The sequence below is a fragment of the Canis aureus genome, chromosome 30, assembly GCF_053574225.1.
Source record: "Canis aureus isolate CA01 chromosome 30, VMU_Caureus_v.1.0, whole genome shotgun sequence".
In the NCBI taxonomy this organism is placed as follows: Eukaryota; Metazoa; Chordata; class Mammalia; order Carnivora; family Canidae; genus Canis; species Canis aureus.
In genome coordinates this window covers 42,607,366-42,623,452 of record NC_135640.1, presented here as the reverse complement: position 1 = coordinate 42,623,452, position 16,087 = coordinate 42,607,366, and the positions used below count along the sequence as shown (strand labels likewise).

General features: G+C 59.6%; 1 pseudogene; it reads right to left on the bottom strand.

Annotated features, from left to right (window-relative positions):
- Window positions 1–2,532: 2,532 nt before the first annotated feature.
- On the bottom strand, window positions 2,533–3,281 carry LOC144302062 (transcription initiation factor TFIID subunit 9B pseudogene; annotated as a pseudogene).
- Window positions 3,282–16,087: the final 12,806 nt, after the last annotated feature.

Below are 16,087 nucleotides of genomic sequence, written 5' to 3'. Positions count from 1 at the left end.
GTCCCCTCTAAGTGCTTGTGACTTTGCTCTGGCTTTCCTGCCTTCGTTTGGATTCTTGGAATAATTATTAGTATTCCATTTAGCTTAATTTGCTTTTTATTTGTTTTTATTTCAGTTTTATTTTCTTAAGTTAAATTTTTTTTAAAATTTTTTTATTTATTTATGATAGTCACAGAGAGAGAGAGAGAGAGAGAGAGGCAGAGACATAGGCAGAGGGAGAAGCAGGCTCCATGCACCGGGAGCCCGACGTGGGACTCGATCCCGGGTCTCCAGGATCGTGCCCCGGGCCAAAGGCAGGCGCCAAACCGCTGCGCCACCCAGGGATCCCCCTTAAGTTAAATTTTTAAATTAATCATAGGACAGATACATCAACAATTTCTTGGTGTTATAAACCATTTTACAATTTTGAAATAATTTTCTCATATACCAGTTAAACCCTCAACAACATCCCTGTGAGGTAGGCAGGGTTGGTGTTATTTTTCTATTGCTGAGAACTAGGTTCAGAGGTGAAGTAAGGTCACATAGCTGGTAAGTGATGGGAGCCAGGGCTAGAACCTAGACTTTTTGACATGCTGCTTCCCTGAGAACACTCAAGTAATGATATCCTATGCTATACGATGAACATCCTTCTCCTATCGTGATCGGACCTGTTTTTATAAGTTTGATACCACCTTTTCCCTAATATCCAAAAACACTCAAACTGTGATAAGACAGGTCTTTTCGGTCCCTGGACTATTTCTCTTCAATGTATCAAGCACCATCCTAACATGAAACTTTCCTGTGCTTTAAGTTTGAGGATCCTTGGCTGTAAGTTCTAAATTATGACATATGAAAATCTATTTTAGAAAACTCTGCTAAAGTATTCCTATACTGAATATGTCAAACTTACTTGAAAACAACAGGCCTATTTGTATTTTTGAAAGCTTTGCAATCTTTTCCCCTAAGACGTTTACATGTGTATAAGTGGAAAATGGTGAAAGGTGTTGAGCAACATTACCGGGAAACCTATGCATTGTACACCTAAATGCAGGTCACATTACACTGATTTGATTTTGTTGTTGGCCTTCTGGGGGATTTTCAGCTCTGATCCCATCTCATGTACGATATCCTCAGCAACAAGCTAGAAAAATGAATTATACCAATAGAAGGGTTCAAGCAGTAGAGATCGTAGCATATATGTATGGTAGAAAGGAAAAAAACACTTGCTCTTTAATGGCTTCTGCCTAGGTCCAGTGTAAATATAATTTTCAAGGCAGATTTTAAGCTATGGCATCTTCTCTGTTAAATTTAGACATGTGAAATATGGAGTTATCAACTTGCAATATAAGACAAACTGTAACTGATGCCAAACTACCGTTTGTTTTTTTTTTAAAGATTTTTCTTATTTATTTATTAATAGAGACACAGAGAGAGAGAGAGGCAGAGACACAGGCAGAGGGAGAAGCGGGCTCCATGCAGGGAGCCTGATGTGGGACTCGATCCCGGGTCTCCAGGATCACACCCCGGGCTGCAGTCGGCGCTAAACTGCTGCGCCACCCGGGCTGCCCCAAACTACCTGCTAAAAGCAGAGTAAACCTCAAACAGCATAAAAGGCAATGGATAAAGCCCAACTGCTCTAATATGGAGAGAAAGAAAGCAAAGCAAACCTTTAGGCATGTAAAGCAGGTTTTAAAAATAGGAAAATGACACTGAACTGTATTATCAGGGATTAGACTTTTTATTTATTTTTTTAATTTTTATTTATTTATGATAGTCACACAGAGAGAGAGAGAGGCAGAGACACAGGCAGAGGGAGAAGCAGGCTCCATGCACCCGGAGCCCGACATGAGATTCGATCCCGGGTCTCCAGGATCGCGCCCTGGGCTGAAGGCAGGCGCTAAACCACTGAGCCACCCAGGGATCCCCGGATTAGACTTTTTAAATTCGGGCTTTGGCCTTCTAAGAGTATTGGTGGAAACTCAGGCCCATGGGGAAGACGTGGTACAGAAAATGAATGGGATCTAGAAACTGGGTTGAGGAGGTGGGAGGTTAGGGAATACCAAGAAACACACTCAAAATAAATTTAGAATCCCTTTAAATCCATCTTTTCCAAAAATATTTCCTAAATTTAGAGATTTGGTCAAAAAAGTTGGTGAAAACGAAAATTGTGACTTTTTTTTACCTTACAAAAGAAAGTATTTGAATGTAAATTAGAAATCATGCTGTTAAAGATTAGCCCACTGATCAGGCTGTAGAGGCTGATACATGCAGAAAACTGCTTCCAAATATAAAACTGTTAAAGAATTCAACGTTAATCAAAATATTAGGAAACAAATGCTTTTTTACTTGAAGCCTAATGAAAAAGCATTGGTATACTCACTTAAGATATCTGACAGTTTCAAAAAAAGAAATCTAACAGTTTAAGCTAATGTGAAAATCACTGCAGCTACTTTTACATTTTCTAGGATAACACCTGAGACGATAGAGTATTCCAGTTCAGTATAACGGGCTCCAAACCAACTACACATTTGAAACGCGTCTTGATGGTATTCCTTTTTTTTTTTTTTTTTTTTTGATGGTATTCCTTACATAGTATCATTATCATCATCACCTTCGTGTTTTCTCTTCAGTGGGTTTGAGTCACTGGCCATTTTCTGTGATGAAACCATGTTGGAGGTAATGAGAATATTTTGGGGCCCAATTACTGAAGGGTTAATCAGAATATTTTGAACTGCAGTAGTTGCAGGAACTGATTTGACGGGTGTCGACTGAGAATGTGGAATCTGCACCGTAAGTCTTTGGCTCGTCACTGACACTGGAGGTGCAGCTTTGGGACAGGTGCTGTCCGTGGGGTTGCTACAGCGGAACCGGCCTCCCTTGGTTAGGTCCCTTCACTTAAGGACTTGGGCCTAGTGTTGGAGCTGATGAGCAGCCTCTGTCAGGTGCAGTCTGGGTCCTGCAAATGGCTTAATCAGGGGTAAAGGGGTTTGATTTTTCTGCCTTGCAATAGCTAGTAAAAATAACCTCTTGGGGGAGGAGAAGTCAAAGATGGATCAACGCGACGCGTAAGGCTGGCGATCGATCAACGCCAGCCTTACGTCATCGGCATCCACATTAGGTTTCTTAGCAGGACTCCAATAAATTTTTGCATCATCTGGAATGGTAGTCACATATCGAAGGCAAATTCCAACTTTTGATTCATAACCGCTGGTTCGTACTCTGTAACTCCCATATCCTTCAAGGTTTGTGCCATTACCGGCATCTCTCGGAGCGTTGGGAGGCGCCACCTTGCCCGACTGCATGTTATCCTGCCACTAATCTGCTTTTTAAATATAATTTATCTGCACGAGCAGTAAATACATTGCATTTGATCGTGGGACATATTCATCCCTCAGCGTTTGCCCCGGGGCTTGCAGTATCCCCGCCTCACCCTCCGATCTCCTTAGGGTCACCAGAGCCACACGGGACCCGGTGGGCCCTGGGAGCTGTCACCCAAGGCACAGCTGCCCCGCCAGGCCGCCCCGACGCCACAACGGCCTTTGCCATCAGCAGTCCTGCTGAGGGATCGGGGGGAGCAGAAGAGCGTCAGCCCCCCTGGGAGCCGCGATTCCTCTTTCCCTCCCCGCGTGGGGGTGAGACGGGCGGATGGGCTTCGCCGTGGCCTTGCTCCCCAAGGCCACCCCCTGGGCCCGGGCTGCCCTCCTCAGACCTTGCCGCCCGGAGGCCAGGCCGTGGCGGTCCTGTCGCCTCCTGTGTCCCCCCGCTGGCCTCTGCCTGTGTAGGCCGAGGCGTTGGCCACATCCCGGCCTTTCAGCCCGTAGCTCTTGGGTGGTTTTCCCCGCACGGGTGTCTTCGTCTGCCCGGTCGCCTGGCCTGTTGCACGGCCCTGTAGCTGCCCTGGTCCTTCCGGACCCACGGCCTCCTGCCCGCCCGCTGTCCCGCGCCACGCGTGCGCTTCCCTCCCCTTGACGGCGGTGGCTGCTGCTCCAACTGGGCCGTCCCAAGCTCTGCCACTTGTCCAGTGCTCGCCCTGGCACGTGCTCTGCCGTGGACACCATCCCCGGGCAGGGCCCCGCGGCCCCCACGGCCTCACGTTCCCATCCCTGCGGCTCACGGTGGGACACCAGTCCTGTGCCCGCCCAGAGACACGGGCCTGGTACCTGTGCTGTGCTGGCCCAGGCCCAGCTGCCGTGCCAGCCGCGGTGGGCCGCCTGGGGCCCCGGGAGGAGAGGCCGCCCCAGGTCTGCGTGTCCAGGTTTACCCAGCGGGCCGTGGGCTGCGCACGCTGTCACGCCGATGCGTGGGAGGACCCCTGCGCGGCCGCCCCTCGGCACGCTGCAGCAGCGACGCACCAGCTCCCTCCAGCTGGCCAGCCCGCCGCGCCAGGCCCCGTCCCCGTCCCCGGCCCGCTAGCCAAGCCGTGCTAGGCGCTCGCATTTTCATGTACCCTCGAGAGAATGATTAAAAAGTAATTAACCTACCTTTAGCCTGATTGTCCTAATAAATTAGCCACATGAATCATCTGCCGTGTGCCAGCCTGCACATGCTCGACGTCCAGGGGAGCGTCCCCATGGGAAGACGGCGCCCACCGCCAGGGGAGGGGCCTGGCTGCCTCAGTCGGCAGGGAGTGCAACCCCTCACACATCTGCTGCTGTCTCCCCAGACCGGGGGCATCAGGGGTCAGCAGGTAGCAGGGGGCATCAGCGATCAGGGGCATCGGATCAGGGAGTATTGGGCCAGGGGGTATCAGGGGGCATCAGCGATCAGGGGCATCGGATCAGAGGGTATCAAGGGTCAGGGGGTGTCAGGGATCAGGGGCATCAGGGTTCAGGGGGCATCCGGGGTCAGGGGGCACCAGGGGTCCAGGGCCACCAGGGGTCAGGGGGCATCGGGGGTTGGGTGCATCAGGGGTCCAGGGGCATCAGGGTTCAGGGGGCATCAGGGATCCAAGGGCATCAGGGGTCAGGGGGCATCAGGGGTCAGGGGGCATCAGGGTCCGGGTCGTGCCATCACAGCCCAGGCTCCCTCGGGGGCCGAGACCCCCTCCTGCCCCGGGCCCCCACACGGCCCCCTGCCCAGCCCACGGCCGGGGGGTCTGCCCTGGGGGTAGGGTGATCCTCTGGTGCCAGGCCCAGGGTCTCAGGGTTGGTCTTGGTGGCCACCGTGCTGCTGTCGACGCCTCCAGACTGCCTGCAGCATTGCGGGTCCTGGGGGGGAACGTGCGTCGGGTCCTCGGCTGGGCCCGGGGTGGTGCAGGGGCCCCCAGGCCACGGGGGCTGCGCCTCACAGGGCCACGCAGACCGCAGCTGAGCCCCCTCCACGTGGCCTCCCAGAGGTGGCAGCAGCTCCGAGCACGTGCACAGGGTGGCCATGTCCGGCCACGCACGAAACCAGAGGCCCTGCTGATTGAGTAAAAGTTTCCGTCCCCGCCCTGACACACGTGCGTAAGGCTCGGTGTCCCCACGCCTGACGCAACGTGAAAACACACGTGGTTTCACCGTGGCCACGCGGGTCTGGGCTTCTGTGCACAGGCTGGCGATGTTGGACGTGGCACTCAGCGCACACCCACGCCATTTACACGTTGGACATTCGTCCCATACATTTTATGTTTTTCACTCGTGTCTTTTTTTAATTCACCTGTATTTCAACAAAATCCCTACTTACGTTATTCACAGTTGTCATTAAATTAGTATCTATTAACAGTGCTGGTCTAAAATAGCTTTAAAAACTGTAATTATGTTCAAAGTGTTCAAAATGTGAATGCGGGGCAGCCCGGGGGGCCCAGGGTGTGACCCCGGGGTCCTGGGATCGAGTCCCACGTCGGGCTCCCTGCATGGAGCCTGCTTCTCCCTCTGCCTGGGTATCTGCCTCTCTCTCCTCTCTGTGTCTTTCATGAATAAACAAATTAAAAAAAAATCTTTAAAAAAATGCAAACTATAATTCGTAAAACGAATTATAATGACTATAAAAGGTCAATAAAAATGATTAAAGTTAAACTTTCGAAACTTGGATTCTTACAGGTGCGACCTGAATGTTCCGCGTGCAATGTCCCCGCTGCGGCGCACGCCGGTCTGGACCAACACCCGCAGGGCATTCCGGGGTGTGAAGTGCCCCCTGGACGACCCGAGGTCCGCTGTGGCTCCCGAGCAGCCCCCGAGGCCCCGGACACCACGGACATGGGCCGGTGGCCGCAGGACCCGGAGGGCGCCGTGCAGGGCCGCGCCCGGCGGGAGCAGGTGCCAGGACGGCCGTCCCTGCTCCTCCGTGAGCGTGCTGTCCGCGCTGGGACCTGGGGCGACGTGTGGCCCAGGCCGAGGCCTCAGCCCTGCCCCTGGGGGTCACTTCGCTCACAGCCTGTGGCTGGAGGCGGCCGCCTGATGCTCGGCACCCAGGAGGGGCCCGCGGGCCTCCAAGAGTGGTGCCCACGCCTCACCCCACGCGCGGCTTAGCCGGGCTGGCCTCTCGAGCCCTCCTGAGCCCTCCTCCCTCGCCGGCGCTGGGGGCACAGCGGGAACTGGGGTGTCTCCAGGCGGAGCCACCAGCCGAGGTCCTGCTCAGCTGCAGTTTCTTTAAGCTCCTAGTGTCCTTTCGGCCTCGGCAGCTGCACGTCCCTGGTCGGCCCTTCGACGGCCCCGGTCCCCTTCTGCGTCAGGCCGATGGGCGCGTGGGACAGCGTCCGCTCCGGGAGTGCGGGGTCCCCGTGGCTGGGAGCGCGGCGCCCTACATCCCCGGTGTGTCCGTGGGGGCCGCCAGGAAGGCGGAGGCGACCCCCGCCCCGGTTCCCCGCCCGGCAAGCCTGCTGCGTGCAGCGCGGCCTCGGGGAGCGTCGGCGGCTCTGCTCCTGCCCTTCGCCATCCCGCCGCGGGCGCGGCTCTCGTGAGCCCATCGCCCATGGAGGCGCGATCCTCAGGGAGTGTTTGCCTTCGCCCCTGCCAGCTGCAGGGCGCCACCGGCCCCTTCCCCTCAGGCGCCCTGCGGTGCCCGTGCTGGCGGCTGTGGCTTTGGACGTGCTCACTGCTCCCCGCGTGGGTTCCCCCTGTGCTCATGGCTCTGATCGCCCAGAGGGGGTGGCCCTTTGGGGGCCCTGGCCTCAGGGGCATAGGGTTAGGAGACCCCGCCGTGGGGGCCGTGGAGCCTGCCTGCTGTCTGGTGAGCCCGGTGGGGGGCATGGACACGGCGCGGAGGGGACCGGGCTCCTCTCTGCCCCCAGCCAGCCTGGCCCCGGGGCGCCTCCCGCAGCTGCCGCCCTCACTGGCCTCCTTCCAGGCGGGAGCCTGCGACCCACACGCGCCCACACGCTCTGACCACCCCCCCCACGCGCCCCTACATTGTGCCCCTCATCTGGATCACGGCCACAGCCTCTGATTACAAAACAAGTGAAAAAAGTTTTTTTTTGAAAAAAGTTTTAAAATTCTTAATGCAAAATCCATTTCTGATCGTTTCGGAAAATCAGTTGGAAAAACGAGGAAAGGTGAAGGTCAGCGACGCGGAGCCACTGCCTGGGCCCGCCTCACCCCTGCCCTCGCCGCTCGCTGGGCCGCCCGTGTCCTGGACCGTCCCCCGCCGCGGAGCCACCACCGTGGGCTCCTCAGCCCTCCACCCGGGGTCCGGGCTGCTCCTCGGCGGCGGGACCGCTGCTGCAGGCGGTGGGGAGGCCACGTCCACGTGCCGTCGTGGGCCTTGCTGGTCTGCTGAGTGGGCGCTGGAGGCCCTGCAGGGATGCATCGGGGGCCGTGGGCCTCGCCTGGCGCTCAGGACCCCCTGCTCCTCCGGCGTGCCTGGGTGCTCCAGCCCTGGGTCTTCCAGAACTTTCCTGCACTCCGGGACTCTCCTTCGTCACCCAATCTTGCTCATAAACTCAAATTTTAAAAATTAAAAAAGTAATTTGGACTTTGGTGCGTCCAAGGGGCTCAGCCAGTTGAGCGTCGGACTCTTGGTTTCAGCTCAGGTCATGATCTCAGGGTCGTGGGATCGAGTCCCGTGTGGGGCTCTGTGCGCTGCAGGGGGTCAGCTTGGGCTTCCCTCTCCCTCTGCCCCCCCCCAAATGAATAAGTGAATCTTTTAAAAAATTTTTTGATTAGGGAATCTCAAGGTCAAAACGATATGTTTAGTTCATTGCAAAATACTAAAAATATCCTCCCACGGGCCTCACCCTGCTCGGGACCGAGAGCACCCCAGGCCCTTGGCTGCGCCCCTGCCGGCCTGCCTCCTCGGCTCCCGCACCCCTGGGCCTTTCCTCAGGTGTCGGCAGCTCTCTCCGACCTCCCCGCTTCTAGATCAGGCCGTCCCCAGCAGCGCCAGGCCCCATTCGTCGTTTCCTGTCCGACTCTTCCAGCCCCCAGACGGGCGCGCGGCTCAGACCCGGTGCTCCCTGCGTGCTGATGGCCTGAGCGGTGCCCTCAGGTGCAGCGCATCGGGTCCCCATGTTCCCACCGGCTGCTGCGGGGCGGGGTCCAGGGCACCTGTAGGGGCGGGCGGGGGCTGGGTCCCAGCAACGCCGTCCCACTGCCCGCTGCCCGCCAGCACTTCGGCCTCACGTCTTTCCAGACGTGTCTTCTGTTCCCACCCGCGTTCTGCTTTACCTTTTCCCTCTTCAGGTGTGGTTTAAACTTGGCGTTGAACCCATTGCTCAGGTCCTTCATTCTGTAGCCGAGCAAGCGCGGGGGGCAGGGTGGCGGCTCTGGACGCTGTGCCAGCCCAGGCCGATGCTCGTGGGCGCGCCGTCCACAGGAGGCACTTGGCAGGTGCAATTCAGCTAGGGGTCCCGAGCTATGAGGTGACCCGGCTTATCCCGGCGGGTCTGATGGCTCACGGGGTCCTCAGAGGAGGCGGCAGAGGGTCCACGTTGGAGAAGGACGTATGACGATGGAGCCCTGGGCTGCGAGTGGATTTCCCCTGGGGCTGCCTTGGCTTTAGCCCCACAAGAAGCCCAGGGCGTCCCTCTTAGGCCCGGTGAATCCCCCGCAGGCCCGGTGCATCCCGAGGGCCCGGTGTATTCCGTGCAGACCTGGTGTGTCCCCCGCAGGCCCAGTGCGTCCCATGCAGGCCCGGTGCATCCCCCACAGGCCCGGTGCATCTCCCGTGGGCCTGGTGCGTCCCCCCGTGGGCCCGGTGTGTCCCCCCGCAGGCCCGGTGCGTCCCCCTGAGGGCCCAGATCGTGCACTGGGTCGTGGGAGCCCCCTGGCAGCAGGTTCGTGCTTCTGTAGGAAACTAAGGGGACGCTGCGTGTGCAGGTCGTGTGGTTCCTGAGCGGCGGTCCCCCCCGCCCCCCGCTGTGGTTTCTGGTTTCTGCCGAGACTCGGAGCTTCAGACTCTGACGTCTGCTGACTGTTCCCACCGCGGAGGCTTTGACGGCCCGTCTCCACTTTCTGTGGATTTGGCCGGTCTCTGCTCGTGCGGCCGTGTGAACGCGTGTGCCCGTCCCTGGTTTGCGGGGCACCGTATTGGGCTGTGCTGTGACAGCACGCTGAGGCCCGGGACGCTACCTCCGCAGGTAGCGTGACTCACCCTGCAGGCGCCTGCAGACAGTGGCCACGGGGCGCTGGCCTCCAGGCCGAGGGCGCAGTGCAGGGGCGCTCCCCGGGGGCCCCTGGGGGGGCTGCCTCCCGTGCTCCGAGCTGGGGGCTCCCAGCCGCCTCCCCAGGGCAGGCCGACGCCCCCGGAGCAAAGCAGCTCCGAACGCTGGCCCCTGTCTCGGCCTTTGGGCCTCGCTGGGGCCTCGGCCCCGTGATGCCCTGTGCCTGTGGCCCTTGGCGCCGTCGGGGAGGCCCAAGCCCGGTCCCTCTTCAGTGTGAGGAGGGAGGCTGCGGGCGAAGGTGGAGGCAGGGGCAGAGGCGCTGGTCCCCGGGGCAGAGCGCACTGGGCCCGCATCACTCACGCTGCTGCGGCCACGGGCTTCCGCCCTGCACCGAGGCCACCCGGGAAGCACGCCCGCTGGTGCAGGAGCTGCGTGACCGGGGGAGGGCGCCGGCCGGGCGGCCCCCGCGCCCTCATTCTCACGTCCATCACGGTCGCAGAGCGGCCAAGGGGCTGGCTGGGACCTGGACCCAGGGGACGTGGGCCGGGTCTGGGTCCTCCGTGTGCAAGAGCGTGAGTGCGAGCCACAGCAGCCCTGGGTTACTGCTCGGGTGGGCAGCGCGTCCGCAGAGGCGCCCAGAGCGGGACCGTGGCGAGGGCCCGAGCGCCCGGGGCTTGACGGTAGGCGACACTGTGCGGTGTCTCGTAAGCGTGCCCGCCCCCTTCACACACGCCCCGATGACCAGCCTGGGAGCAGCCCGCCGGCCGGGGACGCTGGGACAGGCCCGGGCCTCCGAGCCCTGCTGAGGTGACGTGTGAGCCCCCAGGGCTCCTCTTTCATCCTGCTGGGGAGACGCGAGTCCAGACGAGTCGTGAGCCGCCTCATTAGCGATGGCACACGGCGATGTCGCTCCCGGTGCTTCACCCTCGAAACCAGAGTCACACTCGGAACGTGTCCAGCTTCTCCCGTTCAGCCACCTGGAGATGCAATCACCCCGTCTGCCTAGATCCTATCTGCCCGCTCGCAGCCCCTGGCCTGCCCCCAGCTTTCACCCCCCGCGGCGGCCTGACTCACGGCCGCAGAATCCGGGGGGGCTGTCGGCCCTACTGCATAGACGGCCGCACACACGTGTGCGCATCACGTACACACGCACGCACACGCATGCACGCACCGCCTGTGGGGCACACTCGTGCATACCATGTACACACAGGGGTGTGGGCACGTGCTCCATGCATATACACGCAGGCACATACAAACCCCCATGCATTCAGATGCATGTACACACGTGTGCGTGCACACATAGGTGCACACTCATGCACACTTCCCGCATGGGCACACGGCCCCACGCACACACACATACATGCACACACATGCACGTCATGTACACACGTGTGCGCACACAAACACACAGAGCTGTGAGCAGTGGCTTCCCCAGGTGAGGGGGGCCTGGCCTTCGCCTGCACGTTCTTCCTTCGGTGCTCATCGTAGCGGGCCCCCAGGTGTTCTGGTGAATTCCATGGGAACGCTGCCTGCCAGGCTCGGCTCCCTTGGGGACATTCTCTGCCCCGTGCATCCAGCCGTGTCCCCAGGGCTGGAGAGAATGGCGCCAACGTGGGCAGGCGGACCCCAGGGGCTGTGGCTCGGTCATGGCCGTCACCCTCGGTGCCCTCGCCCCAGCCGCCCGCTCCGTGGATGCGATCCGGCTGGCATATGATCCTCCCTCGCGTGACTCCTCCCCACCATGGTGGAGTGAGGAGCTCACTGCGCTGCAGGGGAAGCTGCTTGGGTCTCGGGGCGAGGAGCCAGCAGGGCTGCATTGCCCCACGGTCGGGTTGTCTGCGCACACGCTCCTGCCTCGGACAGTGTGGAGCATGGAGAGAACCCACTCGGGCGCAGCTGGGAGGCACCGTGGGCACAGTCGTGTCACGCGGTTTGACCCTCGGAACCACACAGGCTCCTGGTGAGGCTGGGGGAAGCCTCGCGCCCCGGCCCTCTGATGCTCAGGCTGCTGCCCCAGGCTGGGGTCCGGGTCCCGGGGAGGCGAGGCGTGGGGAGCTGAGGGGGAGCCCCAGATCCAAGGCAGGTGGGCTGTCAGCGGGGCATCGCTGGGGCAGGGACGCTCGGGCATCCACCCACTTGTTCTGCGCAGCCTGGTGATGCAGGGGGAGTAGGCTGAGATCATGGCATGAGGTTAAGAAAGATTTGAGGGATCCCTGGGTGGCACAGCAGTTTAGTGCCTGCCTTTGGCCCAGGGCGCGATCCTGGAGATCCGGGATCGAATCCCACGTCAGGCTTCCAGTGCATGGAGCCTGCTTCTCCCTCTGCCTGTGTCTCTGCCTCTCTCTCTCTCTCTGTGACTATCATAAATAAATAAAAAAAATTAAAAAAAAAAAAAAGAAAGATTTGACACAGCGCTTCAAACCCCTTGGACAGGGGCTGGGCAGCCTGCGCCACCGCCAGCCGGGCTGCAAACCTGCCACCAGGCCTAAGGACTGTTTACTCGTCGGCCAGGGGGCCCTGGGCGCCGGGAAGGTGGTAAAGCACAGACACTGTGGCGTGGCAGGTGGCGGTGTTTCACGGGGGGCTCGTCGCAGGCACCGGGGGAGGGGGCAGTGGTGCAGGCTGTCCCGGCCAGGTGGGAGCTCCCGGGACCCGCCTGGGAGGCGTCGGGGTCGCCTGGGTCAGCAGTGGGTGCCCTGTGCCTGGCCGCCCCGGCCCCCAAACCTGGCTGACGTGGGAACGTGAGCGCCGGCCACAGCCCCCCTTTCCTGCTCCTGGCCTTCCTCGTTCAGCGGCCGCGGGCAGTGCTCTGGACGGAGGCTTGGGGTGACGGGTCCCAGGGGGTGAGGGCACCCGCAACGCGCTGCAGTTCTGGAAAGGATCCCCCTGCACCCAGAGGCAGGAGCACACGCGTGCCCCCAGCCTCAGTCACCTCGGCGGCTCGGGGGCTCAGGGCACCGGTGTCACAGCAGCGCCCCAGCACCCTGCAGCAGGAGGCTCGGGCAGGGTGGCCTGCTGACCACGGGCGGCCACTCTCTGGCCAGTGGCCTGAACAGCTCTGCTCCCCGGGGGACTCGTGATGTCGCTAATAAGGGTGTGGGTGGGCGCTGGGATGGAATCACGCTGTGGCGCCAGCTAGTTTGTTTTTGAGACAAAATTTCTATAAAACTAACCATTTTAATGTGGTCAGCTCAGCGGCATTTAGTACATTCACACTGCTGTGCAGCCGCGGCCTGTGAGTTCCGGAACATTCCATCACCCAGGAGAAGCCCCGAGCCCACCAGCGGTCACCCCGTCCCCTGAGGGGACGCCCTCTCCTGCCCTGGCTTCACCCGTTCTGGATGCTTCCTGAGACGAAGTCCTGCACTGTCTGCTCCTGGTCTGACCCCCCTCCCCCAGGCGTGGGCGTGGGCCCATCCAGACAACGAACCACCTCGGGGGAAATGCAGGTGTAGCCTGGCCTCCGGGCAGGGCCTGGGAGTTTGGGAAATGGTTCTTGACCTTCTGTGACGTTGTCCTAGGGCTCCCTGACCTCTGGGGCGTGGGGCCCCGCCCACGGCTCCGGGTGCCTGTGGGTCTGGGGGACTCCGACTTCTCTGTTGAAGGGTCTCCACCCCCGCTGCTGAGACCCTCCTCCCCCTCCCCTTCCCCGGCCTTCCCCAGCAGCAGAGCGCCTCCCAGGGTCGGGGTGGCGCCTGAGAGTCTAGCTTGCCAATGAGCTCCCAGGTGATGCCGGGCACCGGGAGCACCACCTGCCCTGGAGGGCACCATGGGCGGGGGCGGGGGTGGTTCATGGCCTGGGCCCTGGCTGTCCGATGCCTCTACCCCGTGGGGAGCAGGCTGGTCTAGCGTGGGAGAAGGACGCTGAGACCCCGAGGCGAGCAGGGGACAAGGGGGCTGGTGCCCCAAAGACGTGCTCCACATCACATGTTTACCCCAGAGAGGCCCTTGTTCCTGCCATCCGTCTCTGCCACAAAAACAATGCCATGGGGAATCCTGGGTGGCGCAGCGGGTTTAGCGCCTGCCTTTGGCCCAGGGCGCGATCCTGGAGACCCGGGATCGAATCCCACGTCGGGCTCCCGGTGCATGGAGCCTGCTTCTTCCTCTGCCTATGTCTCTGCCTCTCTCTCTCTCTCTCTCTCTCTCTCTCTGTGACTATCATAAATAATAAAAAAAAAAAAAAACAATGCCATGAGCATCAGGCTTTAAGTTCTCAATCACTTCTTTTGGGGTTTCCTTAAATTAGTATTAGCAGGAAAGTGGATAAATTGTACAAACGTTGATTCACAATTTTCGGTAAAATATGTAAGGACACAATAGGCTTTTTTTTGTTGTTGTTGTTTCTTTTTTAGAAATGCATCTCTTGCTGAGTTGGGGGTTTGGATTTTCCCGTGGTTGGTGTGTCATTTATTGATGACGATGTTACAGTCACACTGACCATGTCCCTCACAGCCTGGCTGTTGGCTGGCGCGTGCTGCTCCACCACCTGGCCTCTCCGGCAGCACAGCCTGGGCTGTGGTACTGGCCACCAGGTTCTGGGAGGGGAACACTGTCCTCGTCCTCAGAGGTGCATCCCTGGTCCCTCAGGGGTACAATGTGATGCCTCCAACCTTCTCCTCCTGGAAGTTCTGGAGGCTGCGGGGAGATGCGAGGCAGAGCATGAAGTGGGCAGGAGGGACAGAGAGGACGCAAGAGGCCTTTGGCTAAGTGCCGCTTCATGCATGAATCTCTCTGCCCTGACATCCCTGGAGGGACAGTTGCCAGTGGGTGGGTGACGGGCTGGGCACAGAGTCCCCCACGGCCACTTGGAGTCCTTCCCGGCATTGTCCTCACTCAACCAGGACTGTCCCTGGAGCCATACATCCTCAGAACTGCCGTGTGCTGCCTTCCCAGCTCCGTGTGGCCCTGGCATCCCCTCGTCACTCCACACTCTCAGCGTGCAGCCAGGGATATGTCTGTCCCTGAAGCCCTGGGGGACTTGAGGACCGTTGCTCCAAGGCTGGGTCTCTAGTCCAGGTGTGGGGTCCCCATTCCCTCTGCTGCTCCCTTGCTGAGGTCGCTGCTGGCTTCTCTGCAGGACTGCGGGTGGCCTGGGCCTGTCCAGCGCCCCTACCCAGTCCCCTGCACCCTGCTAGCTGCTGCGCACTGGCCGTGGACCCAGGCCAATCAGGGGAGTCAGGCCCAGCATCCCAGCCCTAGGACAGGGGACAGCTGGGCTGCAGGATGGGTCTTCCATGCTTCATGTGGGCGGGGGGTGTGTGTGTGACCCCAGCCAGCCCTGGGGAAGGGGCCCTGGGTGGCTGCACTCTGTGGTCTCTGCCCGAGTGCCAGCCACTCTGCTCACTTGGTGCCGTCAGGCTCAAGGCTGCACTTTTAAGCTTAAAATGGACTGTTCTGAGTAGACGATGCATGTGTGTGGCTTGAGGCCACACGGAGTGATTCCGTGTTCCCCTGCCTGTCTGCCGGCTGCCCGCTTTGTGCACACTCACCACGTGCGCTGGGATGTGCAACTGGCCCTCTCCATCTTGGTGACCTGCCTGGGCTCCTGTGCCGTGGAACACTCACAGAAGCGCCTCCCTCCTCTCTGTGGCTGTCGTGTGGCTGTCACATGGGCGTCCAGCCTTTCTCAAGGCCCTCCTTGACCGGCTGTCTCCTGGTTTCCGTCTCCCGTGCTTACACACAAAACCGTCCTCACAGCCTTGCTCAGGTGGCTTTGTGTGGAGGTGGGAGTAAATATGTGCAAATGTCCTGAACAGGATTTACTGGCTTGGAAGGGATCATTGTTCTGAAGGCTGGACTAACCACTGGAGCCCCGTGCTCACCGGGTAAGCTTTGCCCCACAGCGTGGATGGCAGCATGGCCCCAGCCCCACTGGCCCCACTGGCAGTGGTGAGCTCTTAAGGCCTCCTCTGCACTTTCCAGTCAATGGTGGCTTTTTTGGTGAGCTTGTCATGATGAGACACTCCTGGACGTTCTTCCCCACCTAGAGCTTCAGTCTCCTCTCTCCACCCAGACACCCTTTCTCATCCTCCAAGGCCGGCCTCACACACCTTCTCTTCCAGAAAGCCTCCCCAGTGTGCTCTGCAGTCGCTGCTCCACTGTTGTGTGCAGAGTCCCCCATTCCAGGGGGCTGTCCGGCAGAATGTGGGGGCACCTGTGCTGGGCTGCGGTCATTTACTTCCCACACCCTTCTAGAAACATCTTCCTTTATTGTTCAAAATGCTTTATCTGCAGTATGACACCTTTTAAACTTATTTCCCCCAGATCACTCTTGACAGTGTGGTTTTGGCCACAGTGAGAAAAATTCAGAGGCCATGTGGTGGCAGTGTGCTGTTTGCAGTCTGGCTGAGCCATGCTGTGCAGGGGAGGGTCCCCTCTTGCTCGCCTCCCACACACCTGCAGCTCTGCCTGCTTGGCCTTCAGAGGCCATCTGTGCCGTGCAGCCTCTGCCCAAATGTCCCAGATCCTCCTCGCGGGCCCCCACCTCTGCTCCCAAGTCTCAGGTCCTGCCCCAACCCCTGCTCAACCCCTTCCCTGGCCCAGCAGGATGAGGCCCTGCAGACTCCTGCTCTCCCCTCCTCCCCCTTTGCC